Source organism: Aulostomus chinensis, chromosome 4, assembly GCF_037954235.1.
Source record: "Aulostomus chinensis isolate RoL2024-O1b breed Wild chromosome 4, RoL_Achi_v1.0, whole genome shotgun sequence".
NCBI classification, from domain to species: Eukaryota; Metazoa; Chordata; class Actinopteri; order Syngnathiformes; family Aulostomidae; genus Aulostomus; species Aulostomus chinensis.
Window position 1 is genome coordinate 16,460,193 of NC_141323.1, and position 26,609 is coordinate 16,486,801.

At 41.0% G+C, this 26,609-nt stretch overlaps 1 long non-coding RNA gene across 2 annotated transcripts in view; it reads right to left on the minus strand.

Moving 5' to 3' along the window:
• LOC147262846 (uncharacterized) overlaps window positions 1-26,609 on the minus strand; it is an 85,859-nt gene that overhangs the window by 12,847 nt on the left and 46,403 nt on the right. For both annotated transcript variants that reach the window (XR_015112493.1, XR_015112492.1), the window contains exon 4: window positions 23,917-23,973. This is a non-coding gene — a long non-coding RNA (uncharacterized LOC147262846). The remainder of the gene's footprint in view (window positions 1-23,916; window positions 23,974-26,609) is intronic.

Below are 26,609 nucleotides of genomic sequence, written 5' to 3' on the forward strand. Positions count from 1 at the left end.
AGAGACGAATATCAGCTGCTGTGAGAAAGTTCTCTGTTGGAGAGAGAGAGAGAGAGAGAGAGAGAGAGAGAGAGATGTTTGAGCAACAGGTCCAGGTAGGAAACTAATGTTGTGGAAAAACAGGAGGAGGAATGTTATTATAAAAGCCAAGCTGCACAAATAATGGCGCTCGGCCTTATGGAGACAGCAGAGACCATTACAAGTCCATCACCTTACTGTGGTGGCAGCCTTTATATCTGGAGCTATCAGAAAAACTTCATGGGTACTAATATGACTTATAGCGCCGTAGCTTGTCAAGCTTGTGTGTGTGATGTATATCTAACACTCCACTGTGTTGGAGGTTTAAAAAAAAAAAAAAACTAAGATTTTATATTGGAGGTGACTGAGGGGGGGGTGTGCTTTTTTTGGCTTTTCTGGTCTAATTTTTAATAGGCGCATCCTAAAGATTAAGTCAGCGGAGCAGCTGAAAATGTGAAATATTGAATTTTCTTAGTTTTTTTCGTAGGAATTACTGCCAAAAGTAATCACAGTTATCCAGCTTATATCTGCTCTTGGAAGTTGTGCCTGCTGTCGTGGATGAGCGGCTAATGAAAGAGGAGGAAAGTCTTTTGTTGTCATTGGACACAGTGGAGCTGCACAATTCATCCAAAAGAATCGCACGACTGTCTACAGCAATTTTCAAATCACCACAAGGCTAATTGTGTGTCAAAATACCACTTTAAATCATGTGTTTTAGTGCTGCAGAGAGCTTACACATCATATTCTACAGATGGAAGAAAACACCTTACAACTATTAATACAGATCTGTGCAAAAATATTATTGTTTAAATGGGTTTTTTTTGGGGTGTAAAAACATTTTCTCTACAAATTTAATTGCAATATCTCTCAGTAAAAGTGGATACATTTCCAACATCTTGCAGCCCTCGTATACAGAACGACAAAATCAATCTTCTGCATCGGAGTCCTCCTCCACAGATCCACCGGCTGCAGTTTGGACTCTGAGCAGGTCTCATATTTAGCAGCATGCTCAAAGATGTTGACAAGAGCGCGGTAACAGATGGGAGCAATGACAGACTTTAGTTGACTCCTGTCCGTCCGGTCTGGTAGAGGATGCAGTGGGAAAGAATTTAGCCAGGACCGGAATAAATGCCTCACGTGGATGATGGAGATCAGTCTGTTCAAAGGTTTCAGGATAAAGAGGAAAGCAACTTTCTGAGACACTGCAGGATAACTATTATTTGGTGAAAGGTGATGTTCATCATCAAATGATTAAACCTATAGTTTATCAAGTGTGATTGTTACTTAAATGTGAAACCTTCATTCCAACAGCAACACCAGCCCTTGATTTATCAGCTACACAACACAGAGGTACAAGAACCCTGCTGTGTTACAACACTGCAAATGATCGTACACCCCTACTCTCGCTTGCGCTCGTGCACACACACATACACACACACACACACAATCTCTCAGTCACAGAAGTGTCTCCTTTATGAACCCCACAACCCCCCCCCCCCCCCCCCCCATTTCAGCTCCTAATCAATAACAACTGTGCAAGTCATTCGGAACTGCACTTTTACTCGCTGGTCTCCAGCTCTTGACAGAGCACTTCAAGAGCTGTGTGAGCCTTTTCCAACAGTAAACAGACCTCTGGGTTGAGAAGTATATTGACATAATTAGCTGATCTCTGCTTACACGTCCATCTTGTTCCTGTCGGGTGGTTTATTTTTTTATTTATTTATTTTTTGGTTTCTTTCCCCCGTCACAACAGAACCACAAAATATTTAAAGGATGCAACTGAAGAGTCGCTGTTGATCCTCTGCTTCGATCGCCACCGACCTGGTTTCCACCTCAATGTGAAATGAATATTTTGAAAGTTGGCAAAAAAAGAAATTAGCTGGATTTCCATCAAGTGGTTGGAGTGGATAAACTACTACAAGAAGATTACAGTATACAGTAGGCAACGCAAGCTAACACAGCCAGGATAAAACATAATTTAACACAACTGGAAATTTGGGTGGTTCCATCCATGGCTGATAACAAATAAGTGTAGTTCCTAAAATGTTAAATGGATCTGTTGTGTAAATATTAGACATCAATGATATTTGACATTAACAAAGGTCACCCAACACACACACACAAAAAAGGAAAAAATACCCATCATTTTACAAGTAATTAAATGCAGTCAATGGTTGAATAAATAAAATAGATATATAAATAAATATCTGTCAAGTCAAATATGCGGTATTTTGAACTGTATATGATGATATCTCAAAGAAAAGTACACACAAACACACACACACACACACACACACACACACACACACTTCATCAATGTGACAAGCAATTGCATGTGTGTGTGTGAGCTGCTCCAGTGGGGCAGCAGACAAAGGGCAGCCTTCTATCATCGTCATCCACCTGTGGGCCTCTGTCCCTGGCTCCATTACACCACTCAACCCCGCCATGTTCGTCTGTCCACAGTGGACAGGAGCCCATCAGCTGGGCTGAGCTGTTGGCCCATCTCTGTGGGCTGACTACTGGAGAACACACAAGAATCCCACCAGGCGCAGTCACACAGAGATAACACACACACACACGACCCCAGACCACGACAAAACACATCACACGCGAACAAAGCCGCACACATTTTCACTGCTTCTCCAGCACGAACATTATGAATATGAATAGCACTCTGGCCTGGACTTCTGCAGGTGGTGCCATTCTGACTTGCATTCAAACCCTCAAGATGTCAACGCTGGGACAGAAGGGCAAACTGAGAAACAAACCCGGCAACACAGCGTGGGTCTTTAACTGGACCTAAAAACTGGTCCAAGAACAAATCTGAACAGTCATTTCCACAAGTTCTAAATGCCCTTGTGGTGAAATAAAAGTGAGCTTTTTAAAAGTGTGACTAGTCAGGAAGCTGGTGACGACAGCTTGCTGATGGGGCGCAGACTGCAGAGGGGTAGGAACGATGGCACAAAGATTGTCATCTAATCCAATCCAGCACAGCCATTTGAATAATTGATATGGGGACATAAATTGGTCCATTCCAGATGTCCCCTGCTTCCTTAATCAATACTGATTCCCTTAATCAATGGTTGGCGGGCCAGCCCAAGGCTTTGGCTGTTCTCCCCCCACACAGCAATGCTGCAGCCAAAGCTTCCCACAGTCTGAGTCACAGGTGGTTGGCTGTAAAGTAGCTGTTTGCTGTGATAGGCTCTGGGTAATCGAGGCTCTTACCCTGCGGGGTTGCGGTGCTGAAAGCAGGGACTGCAGATTGGTGCGGTGTCATAGAGTCATAGAGGAGAGACACGGCCTCTACTGGGAAATGACTAGAGAGAGATTCCAGTAGAAAACTTTCAGCGTTCACGAGCTGACTTGATTAACTGAAGGAGGACGAACAGGAGACAGTAGGCTGATATCTAGCTTGACTGATACACTCACATTGCTTCACACTGCATAAATAAGCTGAACCTGTTTATTTTCATGCTAATAATCTGCTAGCGTAAAGACTGATGAGTATACACACACAGGCAGATAATGGCAGGCGTGTGGAGCTGCGTGCCAGGATGCCGGGACAGAGTGCAGCATAGCAGTGCGTGACAGCTGGATGGGACAGCTGGGGGAGACAGATAACCCTGAGTCGGTCGGAGCTTACAAAACAGCCTCAATCCCCCTCAGAAGACTGAACAAAACTTCACCTAGCTCTGCTCTTTCTCTTCCTCCCTCTGTACCTGTCGCTCTTGTCCCTCTAAATCCCTCGCTCTTTCATGCTGCCTCTCCTTGTCCACCATCACAATCCCTGTACCCTAACCCCTTTTTCAATGTCCTCTTCATATCTGTCTCTTTTCCAAATGTAGCCTGAAGCTGACGTGACACCATCGGTTACACTTGGTCAGAGTGGTCCTGAGGCTGTCAGCAGGACCCTACAGTGATCCATCAGTGCTCCCTTTTTTGTTATTCTTCCCTGTTTTTTGTGGACGGAACAGCACATAACTGTCTGCTGCAGGCTCACAGACGTCAACAGGTGGAAACAGGAAGTACAAGAGGAAAGACAAGCACAAGGAAGGGTTAAAAGTAAGGAGGCCTTCCTCCTCCCACCTTGACAACATCTTTACCGGTCCAGACTTTCCTCGCAGCTGGTGTGATCCCATAATAAGATCAGAATCCAGACACTGACAGCTGCCAATCAAATGAGACAGACATGCCACTCCAGCTGGCCAAGACAAAGAGGAGCCCTTTGGATTTTCCTGTTTTCTTCACGCTTGCAAATAAAACTATTACAAATATCTTAATAAAACATTATTTTTGTTGACAGAGAGTGAATATTAAACATAATTTCGGTATGAGTGATTATTTTACTTCCCATTTTTGGCCACTACTAGGCCAAAAAGCATCAAAACAAGCAGAATAATGCACAGTCTTGAAGTACTGTAATTTTAGCCTTATTGGGTTTTTAATGTGTGACCAAACAGTAACCTGCTCACCCATCAGATGTATGACAATATCTGAAATCATTAGCAGTAATGTTTCTGGACCTCCGGAAAATAATGTTCTCTATCCTTTTGCTTTAGTTCCCTGAAACATCTCCTTCTGTCGTGTGCTGAGTAGCTTCTAAGATTATCTGTTCTGTTGAGTGCTGCATGGGCAGCTACTGCAAAATGGGCTCATTATGCTTGGTTGCAGATAATAGCATTTGTAAGTGTGCAAAATAAGCTAAAATGCACCACAGAACTAAGAGCAAGTGTCAATTCGCTATGGTACAATTAATTACACAGTCTAATGATACATTAAAAAAAGAGCACATCCCACTGCAATGGTCCATGTTTTATATCCCAAAAAGAAAATGTTTACAACAATATTTAAGAGGTTGTTATTCAAATTAATGGAAGTTCAGAGTAAACTCCTTGGCTGGAAGGTAAACATTAAAAATTTAGTTGAATGCAGATGAGAAATTATTTATGGAGAAATATATTCTGAAATTTGGAGGTAGAGTGGCTGTCTAGTGAGTGAAGGGTCACTAGTTTGATTGTTGTTTTCCTTCCTGACTTGCTTGTGTCTTCTAACTGCTCCTGATGAGTTAGATGGCTCCTAGCGTAGCAGCCTCTGCTATCAGTGCGTCTGACCGAGTCAACATTGTCAAGTATTTGTGTGCTGCTGCATTAGAAAGCTGCTTCATAAAATACAGCCTCTTTGCAAGTCAGACAGAAAGAGTCGGGACATTTAAATTGTCATTTCAAGACTACTGCTTTACTAGACTAGATGCGTTACTCTAACTAGGCCTGGGTTTGAAAACAAACTCAATACTTTTAATTACGATAAATCTTCAGTAGGAAAATTGTTTCATGCCATCCTTCGATAGATCTTTTCCTGTATCCTCTCCCTCAACTGAATGCACTGACAGGATAGAAAGCAGATATCGGGAAGCATTTTGAATATAAAACGTAGGAAGTGCTGGACATAAAGCAAAGCCATAAAAGATGGGAACCGATCAAATTTAATGAGTACCGGATACCCATAAATAAATAATAATTTCGGTTCTGCATATTGGTCCCTACATATGCTCATTTATTATTATTATTTACAGAGTTTAGATATCTGCCAGCAGGACCTGTCTGTTCCGTGTCTACGTCACGCGACGCTGCACGCACATTCTGTCAACCAAACAGAGCTCGCAGGAGCTAGCAGCAGGTAGCCTACTCGCAACGAGAGATGGAACGGGAAAAGTGGTCAGAAGTGTGGCTTTATTTCTCGAGAGAGAACAGTGGCTGTGGAAAATGCCACATGTGGAAAATTAATAAGTTGCAAAACAGGTTGCACTTCCAACTTATCAAAACAATTATTTTAACATTTAATATAACCGGTAGTTTAGTTTGCAATAAAGTGTCTGTTGTTAAATATATATTTGATTTCTATTTTCTACCTTTTCTACCTCAGAATAAGGAACCGTTAGGAACAGGAACTGATAAGCGGCTGTAGCGATTCATATCCAAGGACATACGTGACAGTTGGATGTGTGTGTTTGTACACATGTGCGCACGTGTGACTTACCTTTTAGTGCATGTGTATATCAAAGTTAATGATATAAAAGGGATTTAAAAATTCACTTTTGAAGATATGACCCTGAAAGACATGCTTTATATCCAATCTCTAATCTTCTCTCTATTACAGAGTTCAATCTTTATACAATTTGCAGCACTTGTGAAAAATATCTTTCATATCTGAGTGAAATTGGTACTGAAACTACAATATTTCCTTAATGAATTGATATTGAATTGAATCCCAGCCCTGAAGATGATGTGGGTAAACCAAATTATAGTACATTCATCTGTTTGCCTTTGATAAATGTGAAGTTCTCTGTCCATGTGCTGTCCTGAATGCGGCCCTTGGCTCTGAAGCCCAGCTTGAAGCTACCTGGCTCCCTGACAGCATCCTAGGAGGGAGGTGCTGCCATAATCGATTTACACAGCAATCACAGATCTGCTCACAGCGACCTTCAACATGTCCTTGAACACTGTCTCTCCAGCTGATCAACAGCCATCAGCAGAAAGTGATTAATGAATCGGTTGTTTATTTGTGCCTTTGGAAAAAAAAAAAAATCACCGTAGCAGCAGTCTATCAATACCTGGGCAGCAACAGTGATTGTTACACTTGGTGCTTGACAAGACAACGAAAGGCTACATTTTGTCAAGATGTCTGTGCCAGCAAATGACGGCAAATTTTGGGGGTATTTTGATGTGACAAAGCCTACATTTAACGAAGAAACAAAAACGCGGACAAAGCAGGAGAGACAGACAGTGAACAGAGGTTGTTTCTCTTGAAGTTAAACATTTCATAAAAGGCAGCTGCAGCTATAAAAACTGTCTGAAGCAGCAACAAACTCATAACAGAGCCTCATTGTTTGTGAACACTGTAGAAAAGCTGTCAATTTCATTCTTCCATTGCTGTACTACATAAATCCCTATAATGTCTAGCGTTTACTTTTCTGGCTACTCTGAGGAGAAAAAAAAGGAAAAAAAGAAACAACTTGGTGAAGTGCTTGCTGTATTCTGTCAAGGAAGAGATATGGCGGAGTGAGACACTTGTTGTGAGATGCTCGCGCTCTGTCAGCATCCATCTGTTTACGTGGCTGCCAAAATGGAGGTTGTGATGGAAAACAAGCGCTCTTCAAAGGCCATTAAAATTGAATGAGGGAAATGAACAGATCACACAAGGCTTTCCAAAGCACTCGGGCCATTTTATGCCACAGGTTTGGAAATCACCACTCTCACTGTAAAATGTCTCACCATAACAAGATAATGTCAAATCCCCCACTGCTCCGAGACAGAAACACACACCCAGCTAATGAGCCAAGCAATTAACTTCCAAACTTTGTCGCAAGGGAGATAAACAGACCTGCTGTTTGTATAAGAGGAAATATAATGATTGCAGCTCTGTTTCAATCAGTTTAAAGAGGAGCGAGCGTGCAGGAGGATGAGGTTTTGGAACTTAATCTGGTAATTGATCATCTTGTCACAGGTGGTGACAACCTGTCATTGTGAGGTGACAGTTTTATATCCAACAGCTTGTCACAAGAGTGTATGTGACAGACCTGGTGTTAGGTTTGACTCTTAATGGGCCCATGGGTCACACCACAGCCAGCCAGGGTGTCATTTAGGGGTTCAGAGGTTGTAGGCAAGTCTACCTTACACACACAAACACACACACACACCTCCGCTAAACAGGCATGTCATTGTCAACAGGGAGGAGGTAGGTGTGTGTGTGTGTGTGTGTGTGTGTGTGTGTGTGTGTATTTGTTTGCAAAGTTTGTGCGTGAACGCCGTGGCAGTGTGCTGACGGAGGGGGCTGTCTGTAAGGGGAAATAACAGATTGACAGAGCGGAGATGGAAATGCACTTTTCAAATGTCACCTTGCCTTGCCATCCTTTACACTTAGAGAAAGAATGGTGTGAAATAGAGCAGCCAAAGGAAAAAAGCAGGAGAGAATAAAGAACATGACTCTTTTCATTCTCGGGACTTCATGGCATGTACGCAGCAGGACAGGAAAAGGAACTCTCTAGTATGCTAGTATGGTTTTAACAGTTTGTAAAGACTAGTAGCTCAAGGTAAATGAACCTTCGAACAAACTGTTCAAACTGTACAACTCACTCTGCAACCGCTATGTTATAGTTGCTGTTTGCTTTATTTTTTCCAAGGGGTTTATTGATAAGAACAAGCCACTCACTGATCTAACAACGTGATGGTCTAGTCAAGACATTCAATCAAACAAATGAGTCTCTTTTTTGTAGGTGTTTGGGTCGTCTCTATAGTGTTTGATCTTAACGCTAGCCTGCAGCTAGTACAGATAGCCACACATTTTCTTCGGCTTGTTTGAATGGCTTGAAAGCTTTTAAAAAAGCTATTAGAATGACCCGCCCTACATATGTAGAGCTAGCCTGGACTAGTGTAGTTATTTGGCATACACACAGTTACATGATTGCATACGAAACCCTACATGTCTACAACAAATCTGTATACACACTATTACAATGTACATCTAAACTAATCAATCCCAAATATTGTGGTGAACACAACCCCTAGTTACACATACATGGCCCAACCTCATCAGTAACCCTTGCATTATGCAAGGTAAATGTCTCTGGACATACATCATCATCATCACCACCACCATCATCCTATCTGTTACATGTTTGTTAATGTGATGTTGACGCAAAGTCTCAGGAACGCCATGACTGAATTTCTTCAAATTTGTCACAAACATCCACTGGGATTTGACGAAGAACTCAGAACATATTTTGGTGGTCTAGGTCACATGGCTTGACATTATCGGATAACTCACCTGGAGGGTTTTTACTCAAATTTGCCACAAATATTTATTAAGACTTCAGTATTGTATATGTAGTTTTTACATTTTTTAAGATTTAAAAAGGAAATTACCACTCAGCTCTTTAATCATAGGAAGGCTACCAGCTGTCTGACTACTTTTCACCAACAAATACATTTTAGCTAACATTTTTGCTGCAGTGCTTTTGCACCACTGAAAGCATTCTATCGGTATAGGAGATACACATTCAAGTGCTTACAGGATTCAGATAGCATTAATGGTTGGTGTCGTGGCCCATGTCATGGCAGGGCTAAAGAAACAGAACAAGTCACTGACAGTCATGTGCACTGGCATGATTAAAAGGATGCATTGGATATGTTTTACATATGGCCAAATTTTGTCTGCTAATCTGAACTGCAGATGGTACTTTTGCATTTTTTTTTTACGTGCCAGTGCAAAGTTTAAAATAATCTTAACATTTCTTCATGCATTTGGGGGCAGCATAGCCCAGGAGGTAGGTTGATAAGCTACTAGTAATCTGAAGGTTACTGGTTTGATCCCCTCAGCTCCCCAGAGATCACGTTGGAAGTGTGCTTGATCAAGACGTGCAACCCCAAATTACTCCTGATGAGCTGGATGACACTTTGCACAGCATCCTCCACTATGATTGTATGAGTACGCGCGTGAATATGAGAGTGAATGAAACATTGCTGAAAAGGTAGTCGGAATACGAAAAGGCCAGTTTTTAAATCTACTGTAGTAAGACAAGGTGACCTGACTGTGAAGGTGTGAAAATCATTCCACCTTCCACTTTTCACAGATTAGTTCACTTGTGTTCCTTCTTTCTGCCTCCTGCACTTGCATCCAAAACTTACTGATTTACAAATGTTGCGAGTTGACATGCAAGTAACGGAAGAATAACTTTATAACTCATAGTGCACATACATAGAGGCTAAAAAGACTTTAGCTGTGCTACAGCAGAGGGCAACACATTACTCAGAGAATGCCTTCCATTTTTGACACAACACACTTACAACAAACAATGGAAAGCAGAAGATTAACATTAAAGGGGCTTGAAAAAGACATTCCGAAAAGTAGACCTCCCAGATTTAAGAAAAAGTCTTTGCACATGTCTATAATAACTGACTTTAAAAACAGTTTCAGGTGCTGTGCTAATCACTCATTGCATGTCCCCTCCTTAACCTCGCCTGGCTACTTAAGTCCATCCACGCAGGGCTTAAGAGTATATCTGCGATACCAGCTGAGCACCAAGGTGTGATGTGTGATCTATCCACTCTGTGCCAGAAAGGAAGTTTGACACCATCTCTTTCTGCACTTCAAAAACACATCAATCAAGTCCGTCAAAAATGTCAGGGACCTTCTACTTGTTATTGCCGGGCTACTTGGGGCTGATTGATGGTCTGATGGTCGTCTCACTTAATCCCCTCGACGCCATCCACACCGCAACACCATACACATATCCATTTGCACACCATGTGAAACCCTTTGATACACAATTTCCTCTGGCAATTTAGATAAACAATTCATATTTACAAAAAAAAAGGGGGGGGGGATATGCCAACACTTGACATTTATGCCTTCGAGGTTGTGAGCGTGTGCACAAGTGTCTGCATGTATGCGTGAGGGTGTGTGTATCGAGAATAAAAGGACGTTTTGAATATTTGATGCATGTTGAAGGCTACAGTGGCCTCTATAGGCAGAGTGTGTGTACCAAGACCCATTAAGCTGCATTCTCAGGAGGGGGGAAAAGTGTGAGAGGGAGTGATTCAAGCTGTCAACTCTGTCTATATACATATCTGTTTGTGCCTCCTTCAAACTGGCTTCAATATAAATACTCTCATGGGTTTTCCCCACTTTCCTTTTAGTTCTTACCCAGACTCCATCAGACCTCTTCCATCTGCCACTTGCCGCTCATTTCTCTCATTATTATTATTTCCTGCTAATATGATTTGTCTGTTTCACTCAATATCCACATGCATCCTCCCTAGCAGCCCTTCTGTTTTACATTCTGTTACCTTTGGTCCATTACGCCATGAGTCCGGCCCCCAATCTACCCACCTACCTCTCTCAGAACTGTCAAATGGCTTCATGAAATGAGATAGAGATAATGATGATGATGATGAGGATGATGATGAGAGAGCCTGCAGTCCTAATAGTCTGACATGAAGCATTGTCCCGGGCCCCTTTGATAAATGAATTTAACTGAGTACTTGCTTTGTGGTGAACCGTGCTAATTAGACGCAGCTAGCGCAAACAAAGATGTCTCTTGCTAATTGAGGTGAGGTCAGAAGGAATGACAGGAGTGTGTGACTGTGTGTATGTGTGTGTCAGGAGCTCTAACTCACCCGTCTGTGGGTTGCTTGTGTGTTTGCATGTGCACCCACTGGGAATTAAACTGATACCCCCTTTGGGGAGATGATAATGGCCGTCTTACCCTTTTGAGTATTTGTTTTGTGGCTGGAGACAGAAGGTTAGTAGATGACCTTGTTTCCCCAAGTGCAGCGAGACTTGTCCTCTCCACTATAGCACAGTTACCATTCCACTTTGCCATTATAATTCTAGAGGGGATCTGCATGAGGTCAGTGTGAAAATTGAAAAAGCAAGGGCAAACCACTCATTTCAACCTCAAATTACATAAGCTCACACACACATTGATTCCATCTACGCATTGAAATGGATACAAAGAGGGGATGCCGGACTCTATACTGCTGTGTTCAGTCTCTTGAATAAACATTATTGACATGTTTAGAGTAAATGTAAATGACCTCTGCTGTTTAGCCTCCCCGTTATTGATACTATTGGCGTGTTTACAATAACCGAGTGGCTGTGCATCTGTCATTTCCAGTATATCCATATGTTTATGATTGATCTGGATATAATTGGAGAAATGCCTCTGGAGAGCAGTCTGCTCACAGGTCATTAAGGACATTGTGTACTTAAACCGTTAGGTACAGTATACTATGGGTGTACTGTAGGTGCACAGTTGAGTTAGCACTATAACGGCCTTGACCTTTATAGTTTTTATGGGAAGCGATAGTGATGATGTGAAAACAAGAGTTAAATAATACAGCAATAGCAGCAGATTACAAATCTAGAATCAATCCTCATTTAATATGTTACACACATCAGGGAATACCAGGTAAAGCCTATTTTACACACCACTCAAAAACAAATAACATCTGGCTTTTGTAATCAGTGGCAAAGTGTAAAACTGGCATTCTGTTGCTGATCAAATGATGACAACAATAGCTGATGCATACTCCCAAACACCTTGATTGCTGACAATAGATACTAGCACCCATGAGTTTAACCCTCCATGCTGGCACGTCTGCTGTGTTTGTGGGTTTGAGTCCACTGCAGGACAGTGCTTGTCTACATTATGCAGGATAAGTAAGAAATGCATTCTAATTAGTTGCTGTTAGTCAGCAGCAAAAGTCAGAGCATCCCTAAAATACACTTTAAACATTTAGCAACTGAACAGTCTCACACGTACGGCAACAAAAACCCAATCTGCAAGTATCAATGGAGATGGGATGTTGCTTATCAAGTTAACAAATCTACACAGCAATCAGCAGCTCAGTAATGCTTGTTTGGCACCAGGTTACAAAAAAAAAGGAAAGCAAACCAACGTGAAAAAAAGAGTCAATCATCAATTTCCTTAGCAGGTTTAGCCATGTTTTACAGAAACCTGGCATCAGTGTAGAATGATGTAGGGCACGTTTTTCATTAACGTGGCTATAATGTCAACAGAAGCAGAGTGCATGGTATTAAGGCATAGCAGGATCTGCTTCACGCTACACTCATGAATATGCAGTGGAGAGAGATGTGCTTTTGACAAGAATCTCCCGAAATGGATCTATTTCACAGAACCTTGAGCAGAGTGTTGTCTTGGTACTTCAAGGTGCACTTTCTCATTTGTCAAATAGGGGGGCAGGGGTGTAGGTTTAGATGGGAAGGGGTGGGGAGCAAACTAAGGGCCATTAAACCCCCACTGGAAGGGTTCATGCATATTTAAGTGGGTTAGATTAAAGGTTGGTCAGCTGGGAGAAGTGTGTGCCAACCTAGAATGAACGCTCTACTGTGACATGTCATTAACCCTTAAATTGACTAATGGGTGGCGATGTTGCATATATGAGCTAATGTAGCCATTTCTACAGGCAAATGTTGGCCATGTCAGAACACTATTCTCCAGCGACAGGCTATAGAAGTGAAAACACACTGACAAATGGCCTCGAGGTGAAAAGGTCAAACTGTGGCTCTTGGATCTGGGGACTATTTCTTTTCTTTTCTTGATGCAGGGTACGACTGCTGTACAAATCAGAAGAATTTTCTCTTAATTCTTGCTGTGTGAATATAAATCAAAGATTAATATAGCTTGCATAGCAGGCCTTGACAAACACATAACAGGAGCCCTAATTTGGTTTATCAGCAGTTTAATTATCGATGGTATCGGGGCTGCTCAAATATTGATCTTACTAAGTGGATCCAGTATTAGCCACACACGATCAGTCGACATGACAAAATGGATTCTGCATCAATATCATTAGAAAATTCACTGTTTTTGCCATCATCTGCATTTATTCAGTCACTGCAGGCCACTAACTCTGCTACTGGTACATTAATCCAGGATCTCAAATATAACACATCAATGTTTTGATGATGATTTGTAACTACCGGTAATCAGTTATTCTTGATTTGCAACCAATTTAGAGCTCTCATATGAGATCTGGAGTAAAATACAAAAACTAAAAAAAAATGAGAGGAAAGTCAGATTTGTGCATTGCTATTATAATTTGTAACAATTTGCACTACTTTGTTCCATTTGCCCTAAGAGCTTTTCTTTTATTTAATGTCTTATCTATATGTTTACATATTGCCACTTTCCATTAGCCCCCAATTGAGCTTAATAAGTTCTTGGTCCACTTATATTTTATTTATTTTTAAAATCATGTTGTTGTGTTTTACTTGTTTTAGTTAATCTATAATAGATTACACAGAGTGTCCATTCTTTTCATTGCCTAAAATCTTGCAATTATCTTAAGCTTCCCTATGAACATTTGGGACATTACTTGGACACATTCTAATGGCTTAAAGATATGCACTACAAGACTTCAGACCCGAATTGACCTTGCTGGGCTTGAAACACACACAAGCAATGGTATTGTTTCCTGCTGGTCACGCCATCCATGCTTAAATTATACCCAGTCCAATGGTCTTTAGCCAGATAGTAGAGCAGCCTTTTCATAACCACGCCACATAGACCGGGAGTTGAGACATTTCCTCACCTGTCACAACTGTCGGAACGTCTGTATTTGCGACTGGCTGGGTGGCTCCTGTGACTCAGCACGTCTAGGAAGACAACCAGCCAGCTCTGTCTTTCTATATGCCAAAGTAAATTAAAGGGCTTTGTATTTGTGTTTATGTGTGTGTGTGTGTGTGTGTGTGTGTGTGTGTGAGTGTGTGTGTGTGGGAGACTGAGTGGGAGACAGTGAAATTGGCCTGCCTATGTGCATGAACATCCAAGTACAATATCTCTCACATCTCAAATATCCTCCTAATCTTGTTATAATTGCCTGGTGAGCCTCTCCACTATCCTCCACCTTAATGCTCTACCTGACCTTGCTATTTCACATTCACCTCAACAATACAACATTTCATTCAAGTAGACAAAATTTCAGAGTTAGGCAACAGATAACACCGTGTACTTCCACCCTTTGAAGAAAATGATCTCCTGTTATCCTTAACAAGAGGAAAGGAAGGAATACTGCTGGCATTTTGGGAACGAAATCTGTGGAAATTAAGCTTGGGGGAGATGGAGAAGTTGGCAAAGATAAATGTGTATACAGGCAACAGTTAAAGATTAGCGAGTAAATGAAGTACTTCAATCACATGATCATCACGGATCCTCATCATCAGGACTGTTGTGCACACGACCCATCCGTGCTGCCATACTGACTTATATTTTACACTTTTTGCAAAAGCTGCCATTAAGAAGGACTGGTGAGGTGCATTAGCAGCGCTAGCTTGGCTCGGTTTAGCAGCCTCACCGGGACAGTGAGTCCACAGCATGAATGTCACTATGTGAGCGTAGGCATGATTAACCTCATATCAAACCTGACTCTCAATGGCAGACTATGCAAATTTAACATATTGAAAAGTACAGTCACATGGCAACATTACTAACAGTTTTATGAAAGCAAAATTTAATTTCCCTGTCAGTTGATATTAATGGTCCTGGATCAATTATAGACTTGGGGTTCATTTTTTCTTAAATTCAAATATGTGTCTCTTTTCTTTACATCGTGGTTTTTTTTTCTCATGTCTTTTTTCTTTGCATGGTGTAGTTTTTTGTTGCCACTAACTAACCAACTCCCTACCCTGACTATTGAGACTCAGATGTGTTCTTGCGACAGCATTAGAATTACTAGCATTTTATGGAGCACACAATTAGTATACGATCCATGGATATAAGCCTCACAGCCAGCATCAGGCAATGACAAAGTGTCACGGCTTGGAAAGGCAAATCTTTATTTTTGGCTAGTAAAGTTTGAGAAAGTTGTTTTTTTAATCTTCAACCATTTCCCAACCATCTGATGGAATTTAGGTGACCTGTCAGTGGCGTCATCTGCACATTCACAATGTGGAAACTTTTTCATTTATTTAAGTCACTTGTGACTCAGCTTCTTTTATTTTTCCTTGCTTCCATCCAATCTTATTTAACTCTATGGACAGACGGATGTGCAAAGAGTCCAAGATGACTGAGGAAGAGAGATACAGTAATCGGGTGAGAAGATGAAGCTTTTTGTTGCCATGGTGATAAACTTAGAGAGGACAGTGAGGAAATGCAAAGAGATAGACAGAAGCCAATCATACAGCCAGGCAGAGAGAATTAGACAAACTCAGGCAGACAGCCAGACATGCAAATACAGAAGAGAAACAGACACACATAGACAACGCCTTCCTGTCCCCAGGTCGAGATTCTGCGCTTGGGGACAGTGTTGCTCCACAGCGATTATGAGGTACATGGGTGGCAGAGATCCCATCACGGCCTTCAGCATGCAGGCTGAAGTCAGGCAAAGTCACTAACACCTGTGCAATGCCCAGGGGAAAGCAGACAGAATTACATTCGCCACATTCAATCTCTGAGCAGGGCCTCCAGATGCATGCGTTTCATGGAAATAATGTTGAAATTGGAAAACAATGAAATTGAGGAGATTATGCTCCCTCTCCAGCCTCATCTAAATTCTGCTCCCACTGGACCTATACAGGCATTTTCGGAGATGCTACCTTTAAGGGGTAACCCTGATGCAAGGTACCAAAGAACAATCCTAATTCAAACCCCTTGGGCCTGCAGGCCACTCAGTTTCAGTGAAATATAATACCACTGTATTTTTTTTTATTTACAATATTGGCTGTTCTGCACACATGCTTCCTAGTGCTTTTTATCCTTCTACAAATAGAAGAGGAAGGGTTCTATTTAAAGGGTGGGCTCACTCATAATGTAGCTCTATTGTATGCTACATTACAGTGAATTGTACTATTTATTTTCAATTCATATCAATAAATTCAGACTATAAGGACAAATCTCTTATGGATGTGTGGAGATCCTTGTATTTTCATCTGTATGTTTTGAAGCAAAACAATTAGTTGTTTAAAAAAAGGACACAGGACATTTAATTCATATATGCGTTCTTTAACTAACCTTCATGAAATATGGTTTTCTGTTTTTCATATTTTTTTGAGGATGTAGGGATGGAAAGCAGACCACCATCTCCATGTGTTCTCTCCATCTGTTACCCAATGAATCACTGATTCCAGGGGCCACAATCCAGCCCCCCCCCCCCCCCCCCCCATATGTTTGGCTGCAGGGAAAAGTAAGGAGGGGTGGGGTCAACGCCCATGTCACTTTGAGGAACATGGGGCCCAGTACCAATTTTGTTCGGTGTGTCTGTATTTCTTCAAGTATGAATGAATGAATGCATTCATAACTGGCGGGACTGTTATTGTCAGTGGGACTCCCAGAATAGGCCATGACCTCTGCAGTTTTTCCTGACAGACAGATGGACACAGGCTGACACTCTCCTCAACCCGTAACCGAGGTCATTAAAGGGGACTGTGATCCACAACGGCAGCCATTACTGTTAGAACAGGGATCCTCAAAAGTGACATACCATAATGTCTAGGCGGTGTCAATAAGACGGAGTGACCCATTTCAGTGAGCATTACACGGAAGCCAGCAGGTCAGGGGCTTTGGGGACAGATGGAGGGAGACTGAGGAACAGAGGGCAGCAGACATATTTTCAGAGTCTGTAATTACAGGCCAGTGTACATTCAATCATGGTTTTCATCTGTGTGTGTGTGTGTGTGTGTGTGCATTTATGTGTTTTTGTGTGTTTTAATGGCTTTTTTGCCCATATTACTGTGTTGTTTCAGCTCACTGCTCCAGAGTTTACTTATAAATATGCATTTACTCAATTAGTGTATGTTTAGTATGACAGCAATCGTTCCATTTCATTGTGGTCGTTTTTGTGTTTGTTTCCTACCTTTTGAGCTATCAAAATATATATGTCAAAATATTCTTGTCTTTCTATGGCACACCATTTCAATACCACATTTCCAGCAATTAGATATGTCTTCAAGGGTACTTTCACCAGCCACCATTTAGGCTGCTTTAATTGAACCTTTGTGTGATTCATATACTGATGTAGCTCTTTTGAGGGCTCGTAAAAGCAGTAATCGTACGCTGATGTGCACCAAAACAACCAGTCTGAGACGTTTCCAAGCAAACCCAAGTGCAGTTTAAGTGCAATAAAGCACAATTTCGCCCTGATCTGACCTAATTACAAGAAGTTAGCCAAAACACTGAGGATTTTGGGTTGTTACACACAAGAGATTGACTTGGACTGCTGGCGAAATCTGATGTTTGCTAAAGAATTTTTACATTGTCCTGCACTAAAGGTTTGATTGGAAAGACTTCTGTGAGCACGCTTATGGCCCTGTTCTTCATACATGCTCCTCACCTTTTCCTCTTTTTAAATTTGAACTGAAACAAACCAATTTCAGATCATAGCTGTGAAAGTGCCCCAACAGGCAAAGTAACTGACTTATGATTTTACATTTAAAAAAAAAACTATTATAAGATGAGAAAATGTGTTATCTTGAACAGAAAACTACTCAGTTTGCTTCAGTAAAACTACCATTCTCCATGCATGGCTTCTACCTGTAACAGAGTATTTGTACGTTGGGTTTTTGCTGCTCTTTTCAAAAGGATATGAATACTTCATCCACCGCAGACAGCTACTTAACATTCATGGCAATTTCCATCGTGACTAATCCTATATTATAAAACTGGGGAGCCTGAAGTCTGTCGCAGACCAAGCTGTCAGCTGTCTGACTTTCCGTCTGTTCATCAGAGCTTTGCCTCAATTGTGTTGGTGGTCCTGAGAATTTGATTGCAGCTGCTTCAGGTGCAGGTTTTTACACTTTATTACAGTTGTTCCAATCAGAGAGATGGCCTGTCTTTTCTGTAAATGTTTATGTAATCTGTGTGTGTATGTATGTCTTCCTATGCGCATGCATGAGTTCAATGTTTGCGGGTGCGTATACGACACAGCAATGTATCAGAAGATAGACAGAATGAGAAGACATTTGTTGTTAGTGACAGAATTAAGAACAGCAAGCCAAGCAGTGTAGCACACGGCTGATTGAGCTGAGGATGGCAATTAGGAAGCAGGATGCGAAGTAGCGCAACAATGCCATTGCTCCTCAGACACTTGAAATTCTTTACCAAATCACATATTTGAGGCGGAGCAGTGTATCGGTCAAAATGAACACGCAGGGGCTATGGCTCTGTTGATAACAGTGAAAATTAATCTTCTACTATAGCCGCTTAAAGATGAGCTCAGGGAGAAAGAAAAACATCATGTGAAGAATTCTGAATTCATTTTCAGCACAGGAATTCAAAAGCTGATTAATAGCATTACATGGTTTAGCTCCAGCAGGCAAAGAAGGGGAACTTTGACAGCCTATGAAAAACAAACTCACCTCATGAGATGCTGTCTTGTAAACAAGCTTTGCATGCCAGAAATCAGGGTGTACCATAAAACTCTTGGTGCAGAGGGGGGTGGATTATAGTTTGCATGCAACTTGTTGAACAGTAGTCACTGGTGTGCTGTAGCTGGCTTTGGCTTCAGCCTGTTCTGGGCCAATTAAGTATTAAATTACGGTTAGCATCCTTTTGTTCCCAGTGCTACTGATGTTGAGTATATCTGTATTCTCTTTCTTCTTAAACTGCCTTGCAACAATGCATTTGTATGTCTTGTAGCTTATGTAGTTAAGGGCATTTTCCACAATAGGATGACAAACGAGAATCTTAATATTTGTATGGAAAACGCAATGTGTGGTGTGGGCCTTGGAAAGGCTTGTGAGTTGACTATTTAAGGGCCTACTGACACTCGGTATCAGTATCTTGGCCCTTGGGGCATTGCTAGATGCGGGTACAGCACGGTACAGTTCCATGTGCAAAAACATGGAACATCGACAGCTCACAGATAGCGAGCGAGCTAACGCTGGCAGATGTTGCGCAAAAAAACAAACAAACAAAAAAACCTATGTTGCAGCACGATGAGGGAATGTTGTTTTCCTTTTGCCTGTTCACTCCCTCTTTGTTAAAGACGTGAACCTGCAGGTTGGGATACAAAATAGACATCTTCCTCTTTTATGTATAGTGACTGACATGAGAAGGCATTTACAATCCTGTCCCGTCTTGCTCCCACAAAACCCCCTAAAAGGATACCCATCGGGTACGAATAAATAAATAGAAGCAAGTAAACAAACAAGCACAGGGTATATATTTATCAACATTTGGAAAAAAGAAAGCAGGAGAAAAAAAAAGTTCCTACTCTTTTTCCCAGTCTGAAAAGTCATTTGCAAGATCTCACCATGTTATGTCACTTCCTGATTTATTGTTTTTGATAAGTATTACAAATTTGAGTTCCCAATTCCAGCTTAAAACACACTACCAGTCTGTTTGGACTGTTTAGTTGTTTGTTTTTTTGTTGGTTGTTTTCTGGCAGACATGTAATAGTTTTATTTGGGTAGATCTTTGATGCCTTGTTGAGTCCCTCCTGTGACTGCGTTTTACCCATTCAGACATATCAACATAGCAATGTAGCTGCTGTAATAAAAGAAACTGCTAGTTGTTCGTTAAAATCAGCCCATGCGTCCAGGCAATATCCATCCGCTCCTCCTCACAATAAGTTGAATGAAATGAAAGATTTCATTTATCAAACTCACTCGACCAAACACGATTTTATTTCAGCAGCATATTTAATTAACTCTTATGGTGTTTCCTTCTATTTCTTGAAAATATATTTAATAGGAGCTCAACATATTGAATGACATTTTCCCACTTATGATGGCTGGTAATGTCTTCAAGAGAAATTTACCACAATCTGAAAACTTTGCAAGATCTTAAATAAATAATGAATTGGATTTCCTCGTCAGGGTCGTTTTCTTTGCTTTAATTAATAACTTATCGTTTCTATAGGGAAGGTTTCCGCTTGGGGCATTGACAGACAACGAAGAGGGAAAAACAATCCAACTTTATTGGATGAAATAAGATTACATAATTGAAAAGTGATTTCACTTTGCACGCGTATTATTTAATTGTTTCTGGGTGGCGGTTTGCTTTCGTTCCATCTGGTCTAATGAGATATACACCAACACGCAATTAGATTGTTGAATGAACCCACTAAGGTTTTTACAAATTTATTTCACACTACACTAATGGCTCACATTCACTTGAGCTGAAACTGCGGATGCCGATCTTTACTGCAAAACTCTGTATTAAAAAAAAGAATCATTCTTGCCCTTGACTTTCCTAAATGCATCTGTGCCCACAACGTTATACTTTCATTCAAATGATGCTAGAAATAACCCTCTCTTAGAAGTCTACCATACCATTACACACAAGGAGCCAAGTCAATGAATTTCTACACGCATTGATATATTCATTGACTTGGACCTTCTCCTGGCAAAAGACAGTAATTAAAGGTTCTAAGTGGGGTAATCTGGAGCCATTTAAAAGCCTTAATGCCTGTCACTGTAGGGTTTAATTGGTATTGTGCCATTTCTATGATTAACAACCAACCAAGGTCTGCCATCTAAAAGCACTCTCAACTCTTAGCAATTCATTAGAATAGAGGGTACTCTGGACTCCAATGAAAAGAAAATGTGTTGATACAATAGCCATGTTAATTTCCACAGATCATATTTCCTATGCTACTATTTGCTGATTATCAATCGGTTTCATTGCCGCTTGGCCTTGGAGGCACGAAGGCAATTTGCTGTTTTATGGTGGTATGTGCTTATTTGCAATTCTCTTGATGTATGAAAGCAACCATTTGGGGTGGCCATTATGCACAAAAGCAATGCAAACTAGCATTTTAAAGAGATTAAATGAGAAAATAGAAACTGTTAATTGCTGTCTTGGAGATAAGGATGGCCTTATGTCCAAACATTGTTTTTCCTGTCTTATTGTGCCTGTGTCAAATACGCAGTACTGAGTAAGCTTTTCATAGATACTTCAATTAGGTACAATTATAAAGGCAAATGCAGTGTATATGCTTTCTGATGCGTCACATTTAAACTCCACTGAATACAGGTTGTTTGTGTAACTTTTGTATGTTGGTCAAAAGGAACTGAATTGACTTGAGGGTTTAAAAAAAAAAAAGACATATTACAGTAGCATTCTCATCATGTTGAAGCCCAACTACACAGAAGTGTAAGGGAGAATCAAATTAAGTAACACAGACATACACCAAAAAAATGAAAAACACCTCCATTAAATTGTAGATGTTTCAATAGAAACGGTACACATATCAGCAGATATCTTATTATATATTATAATATGACTGAGCTCAAAAGTTGAAGACATTTTGACTTTACAGGTGGTGTTTATTTAGTTGGTGAAATAACACCACCTATGAGAGCTCACGGCCGCTAGCTGACTAAAGGTACTAAGTTTATTATCACATTACTTTTATTGTTATTATCATTGTTATTATCATATAATTATTTATGGCTGCATTACATCCGTTTAAAAGTATGTTTCTTTATAATTAAAACCAACAATTCTGTCAAGAGCGGCAGTAAATTTCACTTAAGGATGAAATATTATAAGCAAAAACCTTATCATGTTCATAATTAATGCTAATGCACGTGCTAGCATGAGGCTGCACAACCATTGCTTATTATTGGCCATTATTCCACCAATACAGACAGTTTTTAGAACGCTCTAATAGTGCCGATAGCGCAACATCAGAATCGGTCGACCTCCAGGGTGAATTATTTATGGTTATGGTGGTTGGCTTCCTTCGTAATTAAAGCTTAATTAACTCATCTAGCTAGAGAAAGGTGTCCCGGTGATGATGAAAGTTGTAAAGCTGCTCATCCCTGACTGCTCGTGCAATATCATCCAGCAGAGATAATTATCTCAAAATGCCATTCACGGTGATGTGTGAGGCCAGGCTGTGATGGCAAGGCAAGTTTTCTTATAAAACACCACAATACATGACAGGGAATGAGCCAAAATGTAAAGGTAAATACAGCAAACACATACAAATTTACGATTCTCCTAACACTCACACGCTGTTGACCACTTGTCTCCACACACAGAACAACATAATTACAAATCTCCAGAATTCATACAGCAGACCCCATGCAGTAGTAAAGGGTGAGCTGCTATTTATCAGCCTGTCCACGTCTGCCTACTCAAACATCTTTACGTGTTTCGCCATTCTGGTGCAATGCAAAGCTCTGCGAGGGGAAATCAACTTCAATCAGTCACGCTTTCCTGCTGCGTCGGGGAAGAGAGTCTACACCTCTCAGTTTTGATGAACAAGGACTCGGCTGTGTGATTTTGGAGTAAAGAGCCAGGTTCTTCAGCCTTGGATTTTGCCCAGCTGTCACCTCTCTATCAAAGGTGGTGATGCGCGCGCACACACAGACACACACACATGCGCACGCACACACACAGACACACACACATGCGCGCGCGCGCACACACAGACACACACACAAGCGCGCGCACACACACACAGCCTGCTTATCACCTCTCATGAGGAACAGCAGCAAATTGGATTTTTTATATTATCATAAACGAGCTGATTTTTGCAGCTGTTCCTCTCCTAGCATATAATTTCCTCAAGTTCAATTGATTTGAGGGTGTGTGTGTACAGTACACACTTTTGAATCAGTGTATCTAAGCATGGGAGGCAGCATTTGTGTGTCAGCTGTAGATAATTTTATATCCTATTTCCTGCAACTACAGGTAAGGCCTTGGTGTCTGCAGTACTCCAATTACTAAGACCTTTCCTTATCTTCCTCTATTCTCAACCCACAAGTGCTGTCAACAATCACAGGACCTTAATGAATTCACATCCCTTCCCTTATTATCCCTGGGTTTAATGACCTGAAACCTGGGGTCTTGCTGTAAATAAGCTACGATAACAGCACAAAGAATTCAAATGTCCTCATATTCATATTATATCATACTTTTCTCTCTTAGCATTATACCGATGCTGCTGATTAATAAACTTTATGAATTTGGAACAAATATTGTAAAACAAACCAAAAAAAAAGCTTAGAGATGATGAGGCAATGATGAGTCCTGTGTGTTGCTAAGCTACAATCACACGACGCCGCCAGGGCATTGCTATGATGTTGCACTTTAGAAAGATCTACAATGCCTCAGAACATGCTAATGACCAGGAGCCAAGAGATGGGCGCCTACATCAGGGACAATCCTCATCATTGGATAATAATTCTCTTCACTGATTCACTGGCCACTGAGTTAAGATGCCCTCTTGGTTTGTCTGTACCATCCGAGCTTCAAATTCTACACTAAATAGATAAACATTAGACAAACTCCACATCATGTTATTATTTCCAAACAAAGGCCTGTTATTGGCTGCTAGTACAATAAACTGGAATGAGTGCCTCAGTGAGTCATCATAGTCGTGCCCTTACAAAAATGAGGGTACGAGACAAGAACAGTTCTGTACTTACAGGTGAACTTTTGAAGAATCCCTCTCAAAGGTACAGCATTGGTCTTCAGGAGGGGACCTGTGGACAGATGGAAAGGTTACCAAGTGTTTTCAAATCAAATCAAATTTCATTTATTAAGCCCAAAATCACATTTTTCCTCAAGGGGCTTTACAATCCTTACACAATGCAACATCCTCTGCCCTAAGACCCTCAAACAGGGTGAGGCTCCATTTCCTTGGGGAAAAAAAAAAAAAGAAAAAATGAAGAAAAATGTGTATGTGGGGGGCATGAAGGGTCACAGAGGTGGGTTCCTACTGCAAGCACGGACAGAGATGCAATAGATGTCGAGGACATATTAATACACTCACAGAATACAAAAAAGTTACAATCCATGATATTTAGAACTTAATGAAAGGGACACGATTGTGCTTGGAAACTAGCAATTGCACCCTTTTTGGGTACACACTGTTCTACACACCTCTATATTGAGTGTGTTTGAGTGTGTTGGTGCAGTGTCAAGTTTTGGAGTTTCATCGCCCGCTAATTTGTATAAGACATACCTGTCGATGTTGACAATATAAGCACTAACAACCTTTTTTCTTAATAATATTGCCTCGTACAAAGAAAAAGAAAGGACCAGTAAAAACTCTACAATAAATTATTTTGGGATGAACACAACTGACCACCTGTCAATCCTAAGAGGAAAAATGGTACACTCAACACAAATGTGTCAGTATGTGATGGTTGCTGACTAAAAAGGCAAAAGCTCAATGACACACACACACACACGCTTGCAAGTGCTGACGACTTCATTCGCTAATTTCATATCTTAATACCACTACTTCATAACACACAGAAGATGAGAAGTGACATTATTTTTAGTGCAGGAATACCAGCGTGTTTGTCTGATTCATACATGGTAAATGAAACACTCCTTTCACCTTTCCCTTTGAAAGTTTGAAATGTGTTAGATGAAAGTGTTCCTTTACAGAGATGTCAAATCACAGGATCAATAGTTTCTTTTGGTGGATAAAAGGCTGAGAGAAGAAAGCAAGAGGAGGTGCTGCTGTTACGGTGACAAGTGTAATGGCAGATGGGGAGAAGGGGGGGAAAAAAGTGTCTGAACAGGAGGAAGCGGAGTAATGATGGTGACCAGGGACAGAGAGAGCACAGACATAGATAATAGGAAGGATAGTGATGGAAAGGAGGGCAGAAAGATATCAATTAGACAAAGACAGGGGGGAAGCTGCAAAGATGTGAGGAATATGTGGCGAGACAGAAAGAGGGAATGAGTTGAAGAAGAAGAAAGTGAAGGAGGACAGATGAACTATAGCGCTGGGAAGAAAAGAAATGAAAGAAGGACAGAAAGAAAGAAAGAAAGCAGGGGAGAAGAGGTGGTGAGCTGCTCATAATGGATTGATTCTCACATTTCTTTGAGGGCCTGTTCTTCCTGTCTCCTTCCAGATGAATGGTAATTGCCCCGCCGGCTTTAATCATGTGTTGAATTGGCAAAAAAATAGGAGGAAAGCGCTTCCACAGCGATTGAGAATCGATCGCTCTGGGAGTCAACCTATTGCTACCCTCTTCTATCCACCATCAGACAAAAAGCAAATCCACACAGTCTTTCTCTAAAACACACATATGAACTAACACGTGCATGTCAGAGCGAGTGACAGCAGCCCTAATTATACTGATGCTAGGTGGAGGAGAGGACAAAATGAGGGGCGAGGACAGAGGGGAAGAGTGGTGCGCAGGCTACCATCTCGGCCTCAGAGTGTCAGCTGTGGCAGCAGACTGAGGGGAAGGATAATTGTTTCATCAAGGGTGTGATTGCCATCACTTCCCCTTACTTTACACGAACAAAGCATGCGCACCTTTTAACATTTGTCTGTCTTTTAACTTCATGATTGCTGTCTGTGTAGCTAATACATCCTAGGCTTTTGTCCCACTCGTCCATACGTACAAGGCATGCAAGCCAGAGAACAAAGACACATCTTTACAGAAGGATAGTAGACCTAGAATAGAGAAAGGTTTAGACCATCTTAAACTGCTGAGCTGCTGTATCCAGATGTGCTATTTAGCTGGAAATATTCTTCAAGATAAAAATTTCCCTTGAGATATAGGCAACTTGTTTTATTTTCTTCAAAATAAAATTTGCCAACAAACTTCCTATTCATAAAATAACACATAGGGACGGTGCTCCTGCTGATGGACAAAGACAGTAAACATTCATACGCGGCCAAATGTTCAGGGTTTCAGCCACATACTGTTCGAGGTTTCCTACGAGTGCAGCTTTTTATAAAACACAAATACAGCTCGCAGATCAATTTTGTTAATTCAGCCTGAATGGGAAGTTATCAATTGTAATAACAATTTAAACACAGAGCAGCAACAAGTCCACGAGTATCATTTGGAGTGAATTTTACCCTTCCGTATTTGATCGCCTTCAAAGGTCAGTTCTATTGTGATGAAAGAATTAGCTCCTTTTTCCAATCCTGTTATGTAATTATAGAAGGTTTCTGAGTGTTTAATTGGATGCATTTTACAGCCATCATGTCTGATGCAACAACAAGCTTCTCATTCATAAATGGAGGGAGACCGCAAACCTTCGCCAAGGCCAACAACCCATTCTTCTACTGTACGCAAATCTGCAGCTGAACCCATTATACACGTGTGGGTGTTTCCAAAACTTTAATCGAACAGTACAGACTCCC